Below are 20,662 nucleotides of genomic sequence, written 5' to 3'. Positions count from 1 at the left end.
TACCCGGAAAAATTGCTCATGGGCAAATTAAGGGTTAGGTAACAACTGAGCAGTGTTGGGCAGATTTCATCAATGCCTAAATATTGGATGCAAACATCTTAGTCTCATTGGGAATATATTTGGATTAATTACTGCGAACAGGTATCATTGGAGTAAGAAATTCTGAGGTTTTCAGAAGTGCCTGCAGTCCTGGGGATGGTGTCTTTGAACAGAATGTGCTCTCCGCCACTTTTTTTTTTTTTTTTTTTGACTTGATAAAAGGTTATGTTACAGAAAGCTGACATGCCCACATGATACAACACAATAGCTATGCATTGAGCAGTATATTGAACCATCAATCTTAAAATCTGCACAGTTGCATTACTGCAGTATGGCATCAAAAAAAAAAAAAAAGAATGGGCTTTACTTCTCCACTGAGCTAATTAGCCTAAGCATAGAGTAAGCATGATGTGGCTGTGTTGCCCCAGTACCAGAACTGCACACAATACTATTAACTCTGGTGTCTGTGCTCTGTTCTAAGCAACATAAAAATCTCCTTTCATAGCCTTGAAAAATCCTAGCTTATAATGCACTAAAAATAAAAAAAATAATAATAAAAAAAGTATATATCTATCTTGCTTCACCTCTTTAACCTGATAAATCTTCTCAGAGTTTTAAACACTATTTTATAATGTGTCATTATAAAATGACAACGATCTAGGCAACTATTAATTAGAATAAAAAAAATAGGCTTATATCCATATAATTAGTTATATAATTCTTTTAAAGGCTTGGAAGCTGAAACTTTTTCGTACAATTAGTAAAAATGCTAGCAATCATAATTGCAATACTCTTTCTCAAATCTCCAGTCTCTATATTGAAATTTAGAAGACTGAATGGATTTGCTTTCGCTCTATAACATAGCTGTAAAATTGGGAAAAGATAAACACAGTTTACAAGCAAATGTAAACAGACGGGGTCCAAAAGATATGGTAATGTTTGTTGTCCAGTAGTGGATGTTACAAAATGCTCTCAGGCATTAGGAAAAAAGATGCAATGTGCCAGTAGTTCTTTCCTTTAATAAAGGGTAATCTGTCAGGTGATTGTGGTGGTTTTACTCAGGTGGGCAGCCAAACTCCACCACAATCACTCTCTCACTCCCCCTCCTCTAAGGGAAAGGGGGAGAAAATACGATGAAAAGGGCTCAAGGGTTGAGGTAAGGACAGGGAAATCGCCCAGCAATTATCGTGACAGGCAAAACAGACTCAGCGTAGGGAGATTAAATAAATTAATTGCCTGTTACTAACAAGCTAGAGAAGTAAGAAACAAAGAAAACAAAAACATCTTCCCCCCATACACCCTCTTCCACCTTCTCCCCCCGAGCAGCATGGAGGAACGGGAGAATGGGGGCTGCAGTCAGTCCCTAACGCTTCGCCTCTGCCGATCCTTCATGGTCACTCTCTGCCCCTGCTCCATGAGGGGTCCCACCCAAGGGATGTCGTCCTTCCCGAGCTGATCCTGCAGGGGCTTCCCACAGGCATCAGCTCTCCAAGAACTGCTCCAAATATGGGTTCATACCACAGGGTCCTTCTGTCAGGAGCAAACTGCTCCAGCATGGGTCTCCCATGGGCAGCAACTCCCCTCAGCTCACCTGCTCCTGTGTGGGCTTCTCTCCATGGGCTGCAGCTCCAGCCTGGGGCCTGCTCCTGCAAGATTTCTCCACAGGCTGCAACATCCTTCAGGCCAGACCCACCTGCTTCATCAGGGGCTCCTCCACAGGCTGCAGCATGGACATCTGCTCTGCCATGGAAACAATGGGCTGCAGGGGGACAGCCTGCTTCACCAGGGGCCTCTTCACAGGCCACAGGGGAACTTTGGCTCTGGAACCCTGCCCTCCCATCCTTCTTCAAAGATCTTGGGGTATGCAGGGCTGGTTCTCACTCCGCACTCTCCAAGCTGCTGCTGCTGCACAGCAATTTGTTTCCCTTTCATAAATCTGCTCTTACAGAGGTGCAAACAACATCACTTACTAGCTCAGCACTGGGCAGGGGCCAGCTGAAACTGGCCCTGGCTTTGGGGCCAGCTGAAACTGGCCCTTATCACACATGGGGCAGCTTCTGGATTCTTGTCACAGAAGCCACTCCAGCAGACTCCCGCTATCATAACCTTGCCACATAAACCCAATCAAGTGATCTGAAATTATACATGCATTTAACCTTTGATAGAAGTTTATTATAATTCAGTGTTTCAGCGTTTCATAATTCAAGAACTGAAAATTATCTTACTATTGCCCTGGTTTCAGCTAGGATAGAGTTAATTTTCCTCCTCGTAGCTGGTAGGGTGCTATGTTTTGGATTAGGATGAGCAGAGTGTTGATAACACACTGATGTTTTAGTTGTTGCAGAGCAGTGCTTACACTAAGCCAAGGACTTTTCAGCTTCTCGCTCTGTCCTGCCAGCGGGCAGGCTAGGGGTGCAGCAGGAACTGGGAGGGGACAGACCCAGGACAGCTGACCCAAACTGGCCAAAGGGGTATTCCACATCATCTGACGTCATGCTGAACAATAGATAGGGGTGGCTAGCTGGGATGGGGGGGCCGTCTGCTCGGGGATAGGCTGGGCATTGGTCAGCGGGTGGTGAGCAATTGCATTGTGCATCACTTGTTTCATACACAGTAGTAGTAGTAGTAGTAGTATCATTAGCATTAGTATTTTTTCCTGTCTTAATAAACTGTCTCTGTCTCAACCCACAGGCTTCGTTTTCCTATTTCTCTCCCCCCATCCCAGAGAGGGAGGGGGGAGGTGAGCGGACGGCTGTGTGGTGCTTAGGTGCCTGCCGAGTTAAACCACAACAACAGCAATGTAGTCACGTAACCAAATTAAAGCCAAAACTTTCAGCCCAGTCCTTGACCTGAATAGTGAGTGAGGATCTGGATCCTGCCATTTATACGTGAGAGTTTATATGCAGCCAGAGTAAATACTGTAGTCAGAGGTCATGGGGCTAGATTTTGAAAAGTCCTGCATAAAGAAGAGATCTCCGAAAAGCAAATTTAAAAAACTTTAATGTAAAGAAAAGTAATTCTGATTGCTATATTCTTTATCTGTCATGACTAGACAGATGAAGATCTACGATAGCAATTTTTCCTTTAAGGTCATTTTCTTTTTTCTTTTATTACTTTCTTTATTAATTTTTTTAACAGTCTCTGTACTAATTTTCCTCACAGAATGACTAACAGAAATATGACCCTTATGCACCTTTTGCAGTTAATTCATTAGGTCAACTCTAACCGCTAAGCCTCTTGTCAGGTTACTTCTATTAGTGATAAGGAGCAATTGACCTTAAAACATTGAAGCCAGGTAGATGAGCCTATTCCACAAGGTCTTTTGGCTCCACCCTTGTTAGGTGAAATCTGCCAGGTGTGGATCATTCGACCTTTGCTATATAGGAAGCATGAGGAGTTGTGGGGAATTGCCTTCCCAGGGGAGTTTGAGGCTCAGGTTATCTAGGGTCATTTTCTATCAGAGTGAAATGGACTCAGTGTTCCCCAGTAGGCTGCTTTTTCCTCATGTTTTTTACCGTCTCTGTGAAATAGTTTTAGAGGCTCTATGGGCTAGTTACGTTGGTGGTGCCTTCTCAGAACAGTAAAACCCTGGTGGTACTACTTCACTGTGAAGCACTTTGGAAGTGACTCAAGTTCAGAAGCTGACAGGTAAGTGTTCCTGGGTTCTACAGTTGTTTAATGTTGAGGAGTTTGAGTACTTCCTTCACCTTGTCTGTTTTCAGTGAAATTACTTGCATGGATTTTAAGCTTCCTTCCTAGCAGGAGGAGAAAAAAAAAACACAGAAGCTTAATTGCATACAGGTAAGACTGACTTCGAAGAATGTTCTTAAGTATGTGTTAAGATTGAACAACAAGCTGTTTGAAAAAGGTGCCTTACTGTGAATTCAAATTTTGCCTTGTGGTAAGTAGAAACAGATTTGGGTAGATACTGGTGGCATTATCATTACTTTAGCTAAGTGGCATTTGTGAGAATGTGCTGTTCATAAAAGAAATGCTGTTTTCACAGTATGCAAGTCAAAAGCCTTTAAATTACTAGAACTAATAGTTTCAAGGAGATAACTTTTTGAAAGAAATTCTTGTTGGCCATCTCCCCTGACCCCTCCATAGACTGGCTCCCTGAAGAAAAAGCGTTAAAGGTGTAATTGTTAATAGCTTTTGAGGTAGGGTCAGGGGAAGATGCGTTTTCCCATGTGTTCACTCTCCCTTTCCTCTCCTCCAGGTGAGTTGCAGTAGCTTTCCAAAACTTTGACTCTCCTTGGGATGCTCAAAGCAGCATGTTCTTATCAGTATGTCTCCTGAATGCACTCCAGGTTTTGTCTAAGGTTAAACGAATACTTAAGAGTGTCACCTAGAGATCTGTACTGAGGCAGGATAGTTATGCGTGGCAGGGAGAGTGGGAGGATATGGGCAGGTATCTAGAGCAGGGTGCACCTCCGCTGGAAAGACCATGAGACCATGAGGAACCCACAGTGGACGAACTGGCTAAACAAGTCTGGCAGTACGAAGAAAGTCTCTCCTCTTCCCTACAGGCCTGCGTCTCTGCTGTGCAGAAACATTCCGAAGAGACCCACCAACAAAAAGAGAACTTATCTTCCTCCCCACCTGTACAAAGCAGTATCTCAGCTATTGGGGATAAGACCACTTCTGTGGGAGAATAATGATAGCATGCATACAAAGCCTGTGCCACCCTGTGGTTGTACCCCGTGGTCATACCTATGTGAGTGACCACGGAGAGCACATGAGAAAACACGATGGAAAATCAACCTCTACATGAGAGCCATGGGTATGTGAGTGGCAAGGAAAAACAATTGGGGAGAAGGAATCCCATGATAAACTTACAGCTCCAACTTCAGGTGGGCAGCCCAGATAAGATCTGGGGACCAGATCTGGGGACCAGGATTTTTCTGCTAGGAAGATTATTCAGCTGAGCAGTCTACCATTTCTTTAACTTGGAGGTTGCTGAAACTGTCCCTGGCTTAAAAGTGTCAGCTCCCAGCCGGTCTCGAAAAATAGCTGCTTAGGGCTAAGATCTTAGTTTCCGTTCTGTTACGTGAACATCCAGAGAGACTCATCCTCCCTCCTTCTTTGAGTTTGGTGCTGCCTAGTCTTAAGTTTTTCAGTACTCATTTGCGTAGCCCAGACTCTCCTATTTTAGAGGGATTGCATTCCCCTTACATGATGTGTGAATCCCTTTATTCTGTCTCAAGGGTGAATAGTTTATGGCACTTATCAATCATTGCAGATTGTGGTTGTTGTCTATTACCAAGTTATTTAAGGCCATGCAATTACCTTTTACTGTTTCATCTTTCCTTTCATTTCTTGTCTTATGACTAAATATTACATATTCGTTGAAATGTCCTAAAAAAATTTACTTTTCAATTTTAACAACTTTTTTTTCCCTCTAGCTCTGCCAGTAGCTGACAAGAGAAAAGGACATCTTTCTACCTCTCATTCTTGTGAAGTTAGAGGCAGTGCCAATTTAAATGGTCACTGAGGCTCTGCAACGGTGCAAGTCTATCTTACTACATCAAATTCAGTGATGCAACCTGACTTTACCTTAATTAACTTTCAAGGATTCAACCAATTTAAAGCTTTTAGACAATGACAATTATTTGAAAACATTCCTACAGGTTTATTTTCTTCAATTACATTTGTTTCTTATCTCTGTCCCATTCAAAGCAGTCAGGACTGGTGTGCCTTTCTCTTCTCTGGAAATTTGCACTAGGAAACATTGTTAGAATCAGAATCCTGATCTAAGAGTATGATGAAAAATGTTGCGCTCCAAGTTGGAAATTGGACAGGAAAATATTTATGTATACATAAGAATTGTACTCAAACAGCTGATTACACCTTTTCTTAAACCTTAACAAATGCTTACATCTTTTAAGGGAGAACTTTCTACCTGAGAAGCAACAGGTAGTTTTCTACGTTTCCCTTGGGGATAATGTACTCTTCTGTATTTTGCTTCTATACAAACAGTTCAAAATTTTAAAGTCATGTTGTCAGTTAAACAACCAAACAACCTTGCATGCCATTACATGTTGCCCTCCAAATAGATCAAGCCCTGAATGCAAGATCAGACAAGTAAATAATTCAAACATGTAAAAATTAACTTGTAAGTACATTACTTTTTGGCAGGTTTTTTGGCGCTTTGTGGGGCTTAACTGTACTTCAGTGAGAAGAAGGTCTTCTGGTGTGAACTGAAATTATACATCTATGCCACACTCTGTTCTTTTTTTTTTTGGGGGGGGGGGGGCAGAGGGGGTGTGGTGGTTTTAGTGTGCTAGGCAGCTGAATACCACAACCGCTCTCTCCCTCCCCCTCCTTAGATGAGGAGGGGAAGAAGTAAAGGAAAGAACAACTCATGGGTTGAGATAAGGATGATTAAATTAAAGGAAAAAAAATAATTATTAAGGAAAGATTATTATTAATTAAACAATTTAACTAAAGGGAAAAAAGGAAAAGGGGAAAAGTGAGGGGGAAAGGGAAAACTAAACAAAACAAGTAAAGGCTATGTGGAAGTGCAGAGGAAAGTAATTACTCTCTACTTCCCACAAATGAGTGATGCTTGACCACGTCCTTGAAGCAGGGCCTCAATGCACATAGCCAGTGTTCGGGAGGACAGACGTTTTCACAACGAGAGCCCACCCCTCCCCTCTTCCTCCTTTTTCCACCTTTTATTGCTGAGTGTGACATCATATGGTATGGAATATCCCTTTGGTTGGTTTAGGTCAGCTGCCCTGGTGATGTTTTTTTCCTCACATCTTTGCCCACCCCCTAGGGGAGTTAGGGAGAGTCCTGATGCTGTGCCAGCATTGCTCAGCAGCAGACACAACACTGGTGTGATACCATTGCTGTTTTAGCTACGAGTGCAGAGCACAGCACAGTATGGGCTGCAGCAGGGAAAGTTAACTCCATCCCAGCCAGACCCAGTACAGGGGGCAAAATTCCTTGTGGACATCTGAAGGAGTTGCTAAATAATGATAAAATTTAGGTGAAGGAAAAGTTCCTTCTCTGTTGTTGTTGTTTTTGTTTTCTTTTCCATACAGTCTTAAAATGAATCACAGAATTGTAGGGGTTAGAAGGGACCTCGAAAGATCATCGGGTCCAATGCCCCTGCCAAAGCAGGTTCCCTAGAGCAGGCTGGCCAGGTAGGCATCCAGACAGGCCTTGAATATCTCCAGAGAAGGAGACTCCACAACCTCCCTGGGCAGCCTGTTCCAGTGCTCCGTCACCCTCACCGTGAAGAAGTTCTTTCGCATGTTGATGTGGAACTTCCTGTGCTCCATTTTGTGGCTGTCACCCCTTGTCCTGTCCCCAAGAGGTTGGCCAAATCCCTCTGTCTCCCATACCTCAAGTATTTATAAACATGGATGAGATCCCCTCTCAGTCTTCTTTTCTCCAGGCTGAACAGTCCCAGGTCTCTCAGCCTTTCTTCATAGGGAATAAATGAAGGTCCCATTTTCTGGCCCTTGGCAGATTGTAAGCAAGCCGGAACACTTCACGTTACGTAGGTCATATTTATCTGAAATGATAATAGCATACCTATAGTCTGCTGCAGGCTGAAAAGTAGCCTATGCCTCAGGTACTGTTTTATGCCTTTGCTTTTGTTACTACATCCTTGTAAGTGTTCAAAAGGGAAATGAAATTATCCTATACAGAAGAAACACTATCTAGAAGAAACTTCAGTTTTTAGGGCCTGAATTCTCACTGAAACCGAAGACAGGTATCTTACTGACTTGAAGAAAGAGACTTTAATCTATCCTGGCTTGTTTACTAATAAAGGAGCATGAAAGAGACGTGTGTCCTTGTATCTGAAGAGGAGGTGAAGGAACGGCTAGTGCAAGGAACACAAAAATCAGTTGCGCCAGACTGATATGTGGTTGGCTTTGAGCTTGGAGACTGCAACTATCTTCAGACTTCCAGATCTAGAGGAACACTTTGGCTGCAGCCTAAAAGTCCTGTGTACATAAGCTGCCCCAAGCCAGCCAATCTTCTTCCCATGACCTGCAAGAAAACAGCTGTCCTGGTTTCAGCTAGAGTTAAAATTTCAGATAGAGTTAATTTTCCTCCTCGTAGCTGGTAGGGTGCTATGTTTTGGATTAGGATGAGCAGAGTGTTGATAACACACTGATGTTTTAGTTGTTGCAGAGCAGTGCTTACACCAAGCCAAGGACTTTTCAGCTTCTTGCTCTGTCCTGCCAGCGGGCAGGCTAGGGGTGCAGCAGGAGCTGGGAGGGGACAGATCCAGGACAGCTGACCCAAACTGGCCAAAGGGGTATTCCACACCATATGACATCATGCTAAACAATAGATAGGGGTGGCTAGCTGGGATGGGGGGGGGGCCGTCTGCTCGGGGATAGGCTGGGCATTGGTCAGCGGGTGGTGAGCAATTGCATTGTGCATCACTTTTTTCATGTATTTTTGTGTTATTAGTAATACTATTATCTTTCCTTTCCCTGTCTTAATAAACTGTCTCTGTCTCAACCCACAGGCTTCATTTTCCTATTTCTCTCCCCCATCCCAGAGAAGGATGGGGGAGGGTGAGAGAACGGCTGTGTGGTGCTTAGCTGCCGGCCAGTTTAAATCACAACAGTTATACATGGAACTAGGCAACTTTTGTCTGATGTGCAAATCGTCTGATGGATGTAGGAATTTTTCCTAACAGATCCATCCCAATATTCCAGATACACTCAGAGACTGAAATCGTGAATAAGACCTCCCATGAAAGAACAAGAAGTCTTTGGGGAGAGGAAGAGGGCACAGGGAACTGGGGAGAGAAAAAATGAGTGAGTAAATGAAAGAGAGAGATTTTTTTTTTGACTTTTTATTAGTGTCAGTAGTCTGTGTAGTTTTGATTTTACTTTGCCATCTATAATCAGTGATTACCTTCTTGAGAATTCTTGTTTTGAATTTCTGTTTTACTTCCTGCTGCAGATTGTGTGGCTTTAATGAACAGAACAACAGAGTACTCCTTGGCCCCAACTGTGGAGTTTCAATAAATTAAGGCATGAAGAACCTAACACACATTTGACCACCCCATCATGCTTTTCACCGCGATCAAAAAGTAAATACACCGGGTCTTTGTTTTCATAGCCCTGGGCCCAATGTGGTTGGCACAACTGGAATCGGTGGTAGCATGGAAATACTGCCAGTCACAGAAGGGGATCTGGCCCTGTTGAAGAACCAAGGACAGAATACTCAACTCCAACACAGTCAGAAGCAATCTGAAGAAACACAAGAGGTACAGATATCTAGAATCTGGAAAAGATCATGTCTCACAGGCATTTCATGGGAAGAGGTAAATTTGCAATACATGCCAACAGCGAAGCACACCTTTGCAGCAATGAGTGATAAACACATACTGGGCTGTACTAATAAGGCTGAAGGGGAATGTTTATTCTTCTCCAGGTAGGATGTGTGAAACAACTTTAATACAGTGCCTATCTTGGGCTCCACATTACAAAAAATAAAAAATAAAAAAAAAAATGCAGTGACAAACTGGAGTGAGTGCAGCAGTGTGAGTGTGAGAGTGCAGCTGCCACGACCATCAGGGAGTATGGAGCAGAGAGCATGAGGAGAGATTGAGGGAACTGACTGGATTTAAAAATCTCTTCCTTTCTAAATTATTCAGTAAATCTATAATTCAAATGAAAAGAGAGATGATTAAAAAACAAACAAATGAACAAACAAAAAAACACCACCACCACCACCACCAGAAAAAAAAAAAAAAAAAAAAAAAACAGCTCCTGGGGACAAACAAAGGAACTCAGTGTGTACACACATTAGCATTTTTTTTCTGATTAGAGGTTTATTTAGGCAGGTATTTTCTGAACATATACACTTCCTGTGTTTTAGTTCACATTGCAGAGCCATCTGAAAACACATAAATGATACTATTTTTGGATGACACTAAATTAAATGATAGATAAGCCTTCTGCATGTTAACTGCTAATGAGCATTCATTCAGTTCACATGGCAAGCCCAGATCTAACCTGGAATAATACCTCAAAATTGCATCCAAGGTGTATATTGGGTTCTCACAACAACCACATGCTAAATCTAACCCTATTGCATTGTGGCATTTGCAAATTTAGTCTAGACATAGCTTTCGACATTCAGTGATTTAGTAAGTCATAAATAATTGGTCAGTTCTATCCAGTCAGCCAGGAAAAGAACCAAAAATCACATAATGGATGTGATTACAAAGAAAAGAATCAATTCAACATCAAGACTGGGAGTTGGTATGGGTAAACAACTACAATCCCATTAAGCAGCAGGAACAAACTCCAGCCCAGCTGGGGTATTGGAATCATAATTTGTTAAAGCTTTAAATGAAAAAAAAAAAATACACAAAAACTACAGATAGAAAACTAGGCTCTGGAAAATCAGGACACACAGTACAAAACTAAGAATAAAAAGAAGGATTTTTAAAAAATAAATAAAAAATAAATAAAAATAAAGTAAAAGAAACATTATGCATTATAGCAGATACAGATACAGAAATAGTCTAAAACATGAGTGAAACTAGGACCCAGAACGACTATACTGCTTGAAATAAGGAAGAGGAAAATCTCTAGCTACCTATGGACCTGCTTTTAGCTTGTGATTGCAAGCACAGAACTACAGAAAAGCTATTAGATGTGAATGAACCTACGGTCGAACAGAAACAATAAGGAACTAAAAGCAGAGAACAGTCACAACTCTTGTTCTTTAAATTTGAACTGACTTTTGGGGCTAGTCATGAAAAAATAGAGGCACTCTTCAAAGAACAGCAGTGTAAAGTTAAAGGAAAAGCAGACAAATTTACACTAAAAATAATAATAAAAAAAAGAGCAAAACAGAACTGTGGTAATTATCACTCATCAAAAATTGGTAAAGACCTATTCTGATGGATAATTCCATATTCATCAGTTCTGGATTACTGTGATAAATGTCTGTTTCACTCAATATGTTCTTCCCTAAAAACTAGAGATAACCTTTAATATTCTAGTCATCCTAAAGTAAACAATTTCTGCTCTATTATTTAACTTTATTAATAATTCCATTAAGAAAACTACTTATAAAAATACTTTTTCCATAATAAAAGCATGGCTTCCATTTATACTCTGGAACACATCTTAGTATGAAGACTTAGTAATAAAAACTTGAATAAGCCTCACATCCAAGAGATGTAAATAAAAATGTGAAAATGATATGCTATTATATGTTCTTAAATATCAGTGTCTAAACCAACACTAGCAGGCAGAGTTCCTGGAACTGATAAGTATCTAGGGTTAGGGTTAAGGTAAAATTTAGGATTTAAGGAGTGTGAAATTACAGAATACACTGGATGACTGGGATTGCAAAGGAGCTGGAAACAAAACAGAACAAAACAAAACAAAACAAAACTTCAAGTCTACAAAATACTTTCAGTTGTTGGAAGTTTTAAAGGGATCCCTAGGTGTGGTCAGTATTTGACTTGGGCACTGTCTATTGTTAGTGTTGCAGTTTAGAGAGAGAGAAAGAGCAGAGTCCTTGTGACACTGGGTTTTCCGACTGGCCGCCAAAGCAAGTTGAGGTCAAAATGCTCATAAAGACGCCAAAGGAATCTATTGAAAAGCTGCTGTTTTGAGCACTTTTCTGTGGGAGCCCTAGGTGGGGTGTGCATTGGACCTCGGCACTGTCTAAGGTTAGGGTTAGCGTTGGAGAAAGCACAGACTCCTCTTGTGAGTAGGGTTGTGAAAGGGCTGACAAAGGAAGTTGAGGTCTACCAAAAGACTTCCGTTGCGAGCACTGACTGTTTCATGGGAGCCCTAGGTGGGGCAGGTGTTGGACCTGGGCGCTGTCTAGGTCTAAGGTTTGGGTTTACAGAGAGAGGAATCACAGAGCCCCCTATGTGACTGTGGTTTCAAAGAGTCTTTTAAAACATGGTTAAGTTCACCAAAATCTATCATTTGCCAACACTTTTTCATGGCAGCTACAGGTTGGGTGTTTTTAGACCCGAGCCTTCTCTAGGATTAGAATTAGGGTTTTGAGATAGAGTTGGCCAATTCTGAGCCAATAAGCGATACTTGTTGTGCCTTCCTGATAATTTATTTCATGTAACAGAAAATATGCTATGCAACAGCTCTTGGAGATCAGTAAGGAATTTTGAAAACGGTACAAAATCCCAGGTCTTTAAAGACGGAATAGGAAGAGGGGCTTCTAGTGCCGGGCAGATTCCCCTGCAGCTCATGTAAAAGACCATGTTTATGCAGGTTGCTCCCCTGCAAGTACCTCTTCAGAGACAATATGCATGCTGTAGCCCTTGGAGAACCCCATGCTGAAGCAGCTGCACATGGCCTGAAGGAAGCTCCAGCTTGTTGAATGCCCATGCAGAAGCAGGTTTCTAACAGGCACTACAGAGGACCTCAGAGATGAGCTCTTGCCCAAGTTGCTCTTGCTCAATTAATCTGCTCTTGAGCAGATTAACTGGCAGGGCTTGTGACCCATATGGGACCTACATTGGAGCAGTCTGGCGCTTAAAGGACTTTAACACATTATATAGGCCCATGCTTGAGCAGTTCTTGAAGAAATGCATCTTGTACAAAGTCCATATTAAGTTAGTTCATGAAAGACTGTATCCCTCGGGATGGACTTTATGCTGGAGTCGGTGAAGAAACTGCAGAGATGTAGCATTATGAACGGACTGTGACTTCCATTCCCCATCCCCCTGTGCCAGCTGGGGAGAGAAGGCTTGAGAAGGGTGGTGGGGACAAGGTGTTTTTAGTTTACGTGTATTTCTGCATTGGGTTTATGTGGCAAGGGCTTGGCAGCACGGGGGCCGCAGGGTTGGCTTCTGGTTCCAACCCTGAAGGTGGAACTTCTTCACAGTGAGGGTGACGGAGCACTGGAACAGGCAGCCCAGGGAGGTTGTGGAGTCTCCTTCTCTGGAGATATTCAAGGCCCGTCTGGATGCCTACCTGGGCAGCCTGCTCTAAGGAACCTGCTTTGGCAGGTTCTTTTGATCTTTCGAGGTCCCTTCCAATCCCTACAATTCTGTGATTCTGTGATATATGGGGGGAAGGTGTTTTTAGTTTGCTTTTATAGTTTCTTACTGCTCTAGCTTGTTAGTAATAGGTAATAAATTATATTAATCTCCCTATACTGAGTCCATTTTGCCTGTGACAATAATTGTTGAGTGATCTCCCTGTCCTTATCTCAACCCACAAGTTTTTTTCACTGTGTCCCTACCCCCACCCTCCCTCCCATCCTGCTCTGTGTGTGGAGTGAGCAAGCAGCTTGGTGGGCACCTGGCAGCCAGCCAAGGTTGACCTTTGACAACCTCTCATGGTTTCAGGACAAGTCCACATACCACATTTTCTGCAAAGGAGCTTAACACCTATTGCTGGTCCTTGGTTTTCTCTGTACAGGCATAGAAAGATAATTCCCAGAGGACTTTGCATACAGGTGTTTTTGTGTGTGACTTCAACCTTGGGTCCACAAGAGCACCATTTTTACACTCAGGTAGCAGCTGCAAAACTCAAAGTACAGATGCAAGGAAAATTTAAACCACAGAGAACACCTCTGATGCACCACATCACTAATGTGCTCTTTGCATAAAGGTCAGAAACAAAAATGATTCTCATGCATATCTAGTTATTACCCATTTTACCCTTTCCCTACATATTTGTTTAGTAATAAAAAAGTAAAAATATATCTTCGTACTAAAAGCTTTCTAACAAAATTAATCCAGGAATCTAAATCAAAGGATGGCACTATGACAGTATATTCAGTAAAGCTTCAAAAGCCGTGAATGGAGAAATATGCAATTATTTGTTTATTTTTAAAGCATGAATTTAGATTTCCATGTATTTTGGGCATGTTATTAATATTTTTTCACCCTAAATATTGACTGAGAAAACAGAATTTGATGTGGAATTGGTAATTTGGCAGAAATGTAATGAGAAGGGAGCCACCAAAATACATGCAACAGCAACTATGACATCCTTGCTTTTGCAAATAGTGAAGTTAGTGGAAGCCCAGGCTAACACCTGTGTAGAACACAGAAGGGACATCAAAAACCCAGAATATGAGATCACTGTTTTTGTTTGTTTGTTTGTTTGTTTGTTTTCTTCTTTCTTTTTTTTCTGATTATCCCTCATTTATTTATTCTCCCAGTAGACCAGGTAAAAGATGGAAGTACAAGAGATGCCTTTGCTGATTTTAACCAACAGGAAATAGATCCCTGGATTTAATTTAAAAGTCTCAGTTCCATTAAAACTTCTTCTATGCTTATTTTTATTGGCATCTTCAAAACTTACAATGCTGATTTATGTATCAACACTGCATCAACTGCAGCCCACAATTCTTGGGCTACATCAAAAGAGCAGTAGCCAGCAAGTCAAGGGAGGTGATTGTCCCCCTCTACTCTGCCCTTTTGAGGCCCCACTTGAAGTACTACATCCAGGTCTGGGGCTCCCAGGACAAGAAGGATGTTGATCTGTTAGAGTGAATCCAAAGGAGAGCCACAAAGATGATCAAGGGGCTGGAACACCTCTCCTACGTAGAAAGGCTGAGGGAGATGAGGCTGTTCAGACTACAGAAGAAAAAGCTCCAGGGGGACCTCATTGCAACCTTTCAGTACTTGAAGGGGACTTACCTCAAGTACTCACCTTTAGTACTGTGTGCAGTTCTGCGTACCACAGTACAAAAAGGATGTGAAACTGTTGGAGAGTGTCCAGAGGAGGGCTACAAAGATGGTGAAGGGCCTAGAGGGGAAAACTTATGAGGAGCGGCTGAGGTCATTTGGCCTGTTCACCCTGGAAAAGAGGAGTCTGAGGGGAGACCTCATCGCGGTCTACAGCTTCCTCACGAGAGGGAGTGGAGGGGTGGGTACCGATCTGTTCTCTTTAGTGACCAGTGATAGGACCCGAGGGAATGGTGTCAAGCTGCAACCAGGGAGGTTCGGGCTGGATATCAGGAAGAGGTTCTTCACTGAGAGGGTTGTCACACACTGGAACAGGCTCCCCAGGGAAGTAGTCATGGCACCAAGCCTGTCACAGTTTAAGAAGCATTTGGACTGTGCTCTTAGTCATATGGTCTGAATTTTTGTGTAGACCTGTGTGGTGCCAGGACTTGGACTCGATGATCCTTATGGGTCCCTTCCAACTCGGGATATTCTATGTTTCTATGATTCTATGATTCTGTGATTATAAAAAAGATGGGGAGCAACTCTTTGTTCAATCAGATAATGACAGGATGAGTGGGAATGGTTTTAAAATAAAAGAGGGAAGATTTAGATCAGAGGTTAAGGGAAATTTTTCATTCAGAGGGTGGTGAGGCACTGGAACAGGTTGCCCAGAGAGGTTGTGGATGCCCCATCCCTGGAGGTGTTCAAGGGCAGGTTAAATGAGGCCCTGAGCAACCTGATTTAGTGGGTGGCGTCCCTGCCTATGGTAGGGGGGTTGGAACTAGATTATCTTTGAGGTCTCTTCCAACCATGACAACCATTCTATGATTCTATGGTTCTGTGATAACACACAATACTACTATTGCTCTGTATAGATGAGAATTGATTTGATGCGATTCTCATTTGTTTTTGAGATTCTCTCTCCCGTCAAACAGGCATACAACTTTTACTTTTGTAAAGCATTTGCGTATACAGAAGATGTGTTTGAACTCTATTTCAAGGCAAACTATTTATACAGTCTAAAACAAAAGGATCAAAGTTAAAGGAAAAGAGAGAAATGTTTCTAACTCAGAGAAAAAAAAAAAAAAAAAAAAAAAAAAAAACTATTACAGCTAGAATGACCCCTCAGTAGATTTTGGTTTCTTTATTAAGCTTCAAAATAATGTACTGAATAGTTTGATACACTGAGTTTTCTTCTTTTTTCTTTTTTGGAAAATACATGAAAAACATCAAAGAAAACTATTGTGTTCAGAGAGTAGGAGGATGAGAAGCCCAAAAGCAGACAGACAAATTAATTAATTAATTAATTAATTAAAACAGAAAATTAATCAGAATTCCCTACTCTTTAGAGACCATGATCAAGGTTCAGCCAATCTAATAAGGGGATATTGCATTAAAAAAAAAAAAGGTAACCCTTGTGTAAAAGATTAACTGAAGAAAACAACCTAAAACTACACCATATTTTGAAACATTTTCAGAAAATGAAAACTGCTAATTTCTAAGTCTTTATCAAACCAGTCATGCAGGCACCTCATTAACCCCTCAAGACATGGCTCTCAGAAACTGCTTTAAATTCTTTCCCATAGGGAAGACCAGTTGGCCCATGGGGAGGGAAGTTTCCTGTATTTTGGTTTAGGAAATTTATTTATTTTTTCTTAATTATAGGATTTATAAGGACATTAAGAAATACAAAAGACAAGAACTCTATCAAATCAGTTATCAGTTAGGAGCCTTTCTAGTTCTGACATGAAAGTGATTTGATGTCTTGCTTCATTTTCTCTCATCTGTTACACGTTCAGACAGCTCTAACAACAGCTCTTTTTCAGAAGGTACTCTCATTATGTCATGAAATATGTTGTGGTTTTTTTTTTTTCTTGTAATATATTTAAGAATTATTATGCATTGAGGTAACTCCCTTTTAGGGTAACCTCCTTATATGCAATTTGTAACACATCAGATGCAGAATGTTAGAAACATCTGGACCTCTCCCTCACGTCAAGAAATATATTCTGCTTCCAAAACCCATATGGAATTGATTAAATATCTCTAATTACAGGACAATCCTATTACTCTTGAGTCTCTAAACAGAAGTTATAACCTGAAAAAGACATTTAGTTACTAGAATTGCACACTGCAGTTCCACGTTACTCCATTTCAAAAGCCACCAGGTATAAATGTCTGTTATCTATCCCTAGCCCTAGTCCTTGAGCAAAGAAATATAGCAGCATTTTCAGGCAAAGCTTGATAGTGGTATTAATTAGTACTGACACTACTTCAGGTGTGTCAGCAAGTAGTGAATATACGATTCATTGATCTAACAATTTCATGAAATCAACAAAAAATCTCATACTTTGCATTGACATTTCCCAAGCTGCCACAAATACCCTGCAGTATCACTGCAATGTTTCTGAATAAATGTAAGGTGGAAAACAAGTAACAAAGTATTCCTACCACAGCCATGACTAAGTGATGAAAGAAGCATTGACTGCTGTAAACTACCAATCTGCCTGTATCAATTACTTGCCTGCCCAGGGCAGATCAATTCTGCATTTTCAATACCATTGGAGTTTACCAAATGAAAAATAGAAAAAGAAATAATTAGTGTAAAACACTGAAGTTTATCATCATTGCTGATTTATCATATTGTGTGTTTTTCATACAACTGTAAAAAAATATACATATATATTCTCTAGAATGGTTAACTTTGTAAGCCATTGTTCTCTGGCATTGTAAATGATTTTTTTTGTTGTTGTTTTGAAATGTAAATAGAAAAAGCATTCTTAGTAGTGATGATACTACCATACCTGGGTTCATTTTGGTTAAATTTTTTCATACTGTATTACAATGCTTTAGTTTAAAATGTGTTTACCCTGGGGGGATGGGATGAATAGGTATGTTCACAGACAGCCACTGAACTTCAAAGCCTTTAGTAGTCTAAACTGAAACATGGTAATTAAGAACTTAGGTTGTGAACTGCACTAGTTTTCAGTTTGTCTGCTTCTGCTAAAAGGATATTCATCTCTGGGCTAGCACGCTGTTTTGCCTGAATAGTGCCTCACTAAATCCAAATGGGCTTATCCCCTCCAACTGGTTTAACCGCAAGGCGTTAATTCAGCTGTTAGACATCCCCAGGATTTGCAACATTTGTTTGGGTTGCTCATTGTGCTCGGACCTGCTATCTAATATTTTTATGGTAGTCTGTACCTTTAAATGGGTTTCACTGGAGACCTTTCAATAAACATATAATTGACTTTTGGGATGTTGGCTTGATTTAGGGACAATAAAATTAATTAATTTTGAGTAGCTCAGTGCAACTCAGTTTTGGGAAGAGAGAATCAGTTGGCTTTATTGCTATCATAAAGATGAACACTTTGGCGACCACCAATTTAGCTTTTTTTTTTTTTTTTTCAGGGTGTAAGTACTTCTTTGTCCTACACATGTAACTCCAGCGGGCTATTGGCCTTGCTCTCCAGATAGAAGGGATCCATTGCCTTTAAATTGTAACATCATGGAGCAATTAAAGAGAAAAAGTCTCTATACTGATAATCTGTTTCCCAATCATTCAGTTTTTCTGACTGAAACTGCAAACAGTGTGTGAAAGAATAGACTAGAGAAGAATGCATAGAAGGCAGTAGGAATAAATACATCCATTACACTTTCTGAACACTTCAATAGTTCTAGAATTTGTCACAAAGTAGGACTGAATTGAAATGATAAATACAAAAGAACAAGACAAGCATGCAATGTGGAAGAATTCTGGCCTTCTCTTGTGTCTTTACCTTACAGTAGGGTTTGTTTTTTGCATTTGTTTTCTAAACATTATTTTTTACATAATGCTAACTATTTAACAAGTAGGTCCAGACAAAATTCATGTCATATATACTGTGGAGGAATGGAAACAGAATTTGATAAGTAATTTAGAATATCAGAAAGCGACCTTTTTGATGGGTTTCCAGGTATGTAGAGTCATCATAGATTTTCAGTCTGAATCTGTCTGACACTAATTGTTTGTTCTTATTGTACACTGACTACATGTCAAGTTGCCTAAATTCTCATCAGCTTGTTGCTCTTAAACTTGGGCTGTTTCTGTAGGTTAAATGAATACACCTTATTTTAAAAGACAAGAATTTATTGCAAGTCTAATTGAAACAGTCTAATTAAACGGTTTTCAGCCCAGATTTAACTATTACAGAAAAAGAAAGAAAATATTACTATTACATAAAACGTGCCAACAATATCCCAGTTAAAAGTGTTATGCACACTTTTTGGACCTTCCCATTGCACCTCTGTGTTCTCAACTTCAGATAATCTCAGTCTTGGGGAATTTTGCGTTGGGAGATCCAAAGTCCTTTCTGGAAGGAATTTGATGTTAACAATGAAGGTTTCTTCCGCTCCACCCTGGGATCTACTCAGGATTGTTTTTCTACATTTTCTACTACGCATTAGAAATTACTCTTTCTTCACTGCTATGTAATTCCATGATTTAACCCCAAATTTGGTATATATGGTATATATTACATGTTAGCTACTTATTCATTTTTATCCCTAAAATGGTTATACCTAAGTCCCAGGAATGCAATCATTCAATAACTGATATTTAACCACTGGCAAATTATTTATAGGTTTAAGTAGTCTGGTAACTTCTTCTGCCTGTGTTTTCAAGACCTCTGCTATAATCTCCTGTACTCCTCTACATTGCATTTTTATTCTAGGGTCATAAATAGTTCATTCCACACAGCATAACCACTTGCTATTGCTGCCTATTGTTTACAAAGAGTACACATAGCAATAGATGTCATACCATGCAATCAATCAAAGCTAGGCAAAAGCTAAAGGAAATGAGGTAACAGTCACCTTGTTAGGACACCTGTTAAAGCTAAACAAGCTTAAAGAAACTTCCATGTAGTCCAAGTCCAGGTAAAGCCTCACAAGACCTGAGGTTGTCATTGTTAGCATAACACAAGACTTGTGGGCTGTTGCTGTAAAGGCTGCACCATATTCAGTAAGCTACAAGTCTACAGTCTCTCTCTCTCTCTTTTTCTATCTTTTTTTTTTCTTCTTTTTTTTTTTTTTTCTGTTAGATGTTAATGTTTATCACATATCTCATACCAGGAAATGGCAGTGCTCTAGGCAGCATTTAGGCTGTTGCCTAAATTTCACAATTAAGATTTCAAATATGAAGTCTGAAAGAATTCTGCAAATTTTCACCATGTTACTATAGGGGCTGATATGAAAATTATTGCATAGGAGTGTTATCGCCATACAGAAAGGCATGTTTATAGTAAAGGGCCTTTTTCTTACTCAAATCAATTAGTAACAAATATTGATGTAAGAATATTTTTACCTTACTAGTTAGTCATCATTTGAACATAGCTGTATATGCAAGATCATAAGTATTTGCTCACAGGTTTCAAACTTAAAGTACAAGGTTACTCTATAACCCCAAAAATAGAAACTCCCCTCAGAGAATTTCACAATATTTGTTAAATCTTCATGCCTTAATAAGCAATGGAAACCTGGCATATACGTAGGTGGCTAAAATCATAGATTTAGCGTTAAAATACTATTGTATCACTTATCTATTTTAACCCAAGAGGAAGTCATGTCTTTTATGATAGAAATTTATCATTTATCAAGGGTGAAAAAACAGATGGCTTCATAAGCATTAATAAATATTTTATATAATATTTTCTTTATTTTCATTTCTTCATTTTCTTTCTTAAGTAAATAACATTTTCTATCACATATCTGTACTGGGTCTGGCTGGAATGTTAACTTTCCCTGCTGCAGCCCATACAGTGCTGTGCTCTGCACTTGTAGCTAGAACAGCAGTGGTATTACATCAGTGTTGTGTCTGCTGCTGAGCAGTGCTGGCACAGCATCAGGACTCTCCCTAACTCCCCTAGGGGGTGGGCAAAAAAGTGAGAAAAAAACATCACCAGGGCAGCTGACCTAAACCAACCAAAGGGA

General features: G+C 40.4%; 1 long non-coding RNA gene across 1 annotated transcript; it reads left to right on the top strand.

Moving 5' to 3' along the window:
* Nucleotides 1-8,384: 8,384 nt before the first annotated feature.
* On the top strand, nt 8,385-18,229 carry LOC121065951. Its single transcript, XR_005817424.1, has 3 exons — nt 8,385-8,424; nt 9,136-9,340; nt 18,104-18,229. It is a non-coding gene; the product is annotated as an uncharacterized LOC121065951 (long non-coding RNA).
* Nucleotides 18,230-20,662: the final 2,433 nt, after the last annotated feature.

This window comes from Cygnus olor, chromosome 2, assembly GCF_009769625.2.
Source record: "Cygnus olor isolate bCygOlo1 chromosome 2, bCygOlo1.pri.v2, whole genome shotgun sequence".
NCBI lineage: Eukaryota > Metazoa > Chordata > Aves > Anseriformes > Anatidae > Cygnus > Cygnus olor.
Note: the sequence above shows the minus strand (reverse complement) of the source record. Positions and strands in the feature narration are given on the sequence as shown.